The sequence below is a fragment of the Scylla paramamosain genome, chromosome 1, assembly GCF_035594125.1.
Source record: "Scylla paramamosain isolate STU-SP2022 chromosome 1, ASM3559412v1, whole genome shotgun sequence".
NCBI lineage: Eukaryota > Metazoa > Arthropoda > Malacostraca > Decapoda > Portunidae > Scylla > Scylla paramamosain.
In genome coordinates, this window is record NC_087151.1 from 40632693 (window position 1) to 40635192 (window position 2500).

The window sequence follows — 2500 nt, forward strand, 5'->3', positions numbered from 1 at the left end:
TGTGTGTGTTAAAGGGGCAGTTATAGTTTACGAAAACTTAAGGAAAACTTCGTTGTCGAGTGTTTCAAATTGTTGGTATTCAAGCATCTTGTTGGTACTGTCCTTGGGCGTGTGTTTCTCAATGTGTCTCCTGCTGTCCCTTCCTTGCAAAACGTCGCACCAGAATATTCATAATTTTTCTTCCTCCTCCATCTCGTCTTGTGATTTATGTGCTTTCTAACTGCTTCTTTTCTTTCTTGTTCTTGTCCTTCTTGTTCTTTTCTTCATATTATTATTATTATTATTATTATTATTATCATTATTATTATTATTGTTATTGTTATTATCATTATTGTTATTATCATGTTGTTTATGAGAGTCCCTTTGATTTTTTAAGTATCGCGTCAAGGAGTGTCCTACTGAAGCACCGGCAGACAAGTGCCTTCTCCAAGTGCTTCATCGAGACACACTCCAGCACCTCATTCACTCCCTCGTAAGATCGTATTCTCAAAGGTTCCATGACAGACTACCTTTTAAAAGACTCTAGTGAAAGTCATGGAGGCTTTCAAAGGTGTTTACATGATTCTAGTGAAAGTTTAACAGGGATTCTGCACTACTGAAGAGGGAAGAAAGTCGTGACAACTCGAGTAATGGTCTCAGTGGCCTCTAAAAATTGGTCTATATCGACAAACGCTGCTGCTTACCTCGACTCATCTGGACGGGCACGTAGATTTTTTTAACAATATTCTTTTGGGGCTGACATCTTCAGTGGGCCTTATTTTTCCGCCGTGTTTTTGTTCCCCTTGGCCAGATTCCCACAAGTGAAAGGATTCTTATCAATGAGATCCTTGTACGAGTTGTTATAGTTACAAAGGGCGTTTTTTTATGATTCTTTTGATAGTTTGATAAGGATTGGATCACTTGTGGGAGAAACGCCCATAAGAATCCGACTAATAATCTCGAAAATAGTTTTAATGAAAGTTTGAAGCGTTTTAGGAACACGATTCATAAAGGTGATTCCTTAATACATTCAGAGTATGAAAGGGAGAATGGCTTTGGTCTGTACTCTGGCTTCCGTATTTCTATAGCGTACCGTCAGCACTCGTAAGGAACGCGTATGTGACGTGTAAAGACTTGCATGCGTAAATTTATCTACCGTCAAATAACCGAAAATAACAAAGCAAGAACAACAGATTGTATGAAAAAAAAAAAAAAACATTGATTAAAAGATTGTAAGGAAATTTGGTTGGTTTCCCTCTACCGTCCCCGCTCGTGGTTACTCTTACCATCCCTCCCTTCGTCCATCCCTCCCCGCGGAAAGGCATACTGTGGCTCTCTTAACTGGCTGACTAGGTCCCGTTCTGTTCCTCCTACTCCTTGCCTCCCTGCTGCCCATACACTTTATTTTACACACACACACACACACACACACACACATACACACACACACTGGGGAACAGCTCGGAAGGAATTTTGCTCAGTGAGTGTGAGTGTATGTTGGGCGAGGAGGGGAATGGGAGGGGCAGAGGGAGGGGCTCCGTGAGTCACGGTGGCGGGGAGGCCCGGGGAGGGAGGGAGGAAGGGGGTGAGGAGGAGGAAGGGGGGAGGCAAGGCGTCTAGAGGTCTGCCGCAGCCGCTACTCAGAGAGAGTGTGGAGGGAGGGCGTTGGCTGTCTGTTGCTGCTGCTGCTGCTGCTGCTGCTGCCTCTACTCTGCACACACACACACACACACACACACACACACACACACACACACACACACACACACACACACTCACCTTCCCTTTCCTCTCTCTCCATGCTGGAAATTTCCACGGGATACTCACACTCTCCTCCGCCCTTGGACTGGGCTGCGTGCTAAGCTGTTCCTCGCCTTCACTCAGCTCACCTCGGCAGCCGTGGGCCGGAAGCACGTGTTGTTTGCTCCCAGAAGCCACGTGGCCTCGGCCGCCACGCGGCTATATTGGTGGCCGGCGCCCCTGCCTGCTGCAGGTGTCTTGGGTCCTCGACGGCTACGGTGCGTTGCCCGAGCAACGCACTGCGGGGTGAGAAGCAGCACGCCCTGGCTGCGTCACGCTCCTGGCCACTATAAATACCACGGCGGTGCAGAACAGCTCAATCAGCGAGGCTGCCAATTAATGCCGTCATTGCATGAAGAAATGCGTGAGTAGGCGGTGCAACGGCGGCCGCCTCACAGGTGCATGCATTGAGGCACGTAGTGCAACGGTTACTAGCGCGCGGTGGGCGGCGCCTTATCACCTCCCAACCTTTTTGGTCTCACATTAAGTCGTTCTAAATATACTTAATGAATACCGAGACTAAGTAAGTGTGACGTTGTGCAGAGGAAAGCTTGTCAGTGTCTCTCCTTGTGTGAATCTGTGGCAGTTATGCCGCCGTGTTGCTGATGGTGGTGTTTGAGGCATTCTATAAATCTGTGGGACACGTTGCATCATCGTCAGTCGCCCCGCAGCCGAGCGCACACAACCACTAAGGTTCCGCGGGAGTTCCATTGTCGCAATT

At 47.9% G+C, this 2500-nt stretch overlaps 1 protein-coding gene and 1 long non-coding RNA gene across 2 annotated transcripts in view; one reads left to right on the forward strand and one right to left on the reverse strand.

Moving 5' to 3' along the window:
• Positions 1–2500, reverse strand: part of LOC135105618 (uncharacterized) — a 56880-nt gene that overhangs the window by 53709 nt on the left and 671 nt on the right. Inside the window, exon 1 of the long non-coding RNA XR_010270925.1 lies at positions 1807–2500. This exon is cut by the window's right edge and continues 671 nt beyond it. This is a non-coding gene — a long non-coding RNA (uncharacterized LOC135105618). The remainder of the gene's footprint in view (positions 1–1806) is intronic.
• The window catches only part of LOC135105593 (uncharacterized), a 219527-nt gene that overhangs the window by 34313 nt on the left and 182714 nt on the right, over positions 1–2500 (forward strand). The gene's annotated exons all lie outside the window — the stretch shown is intronic.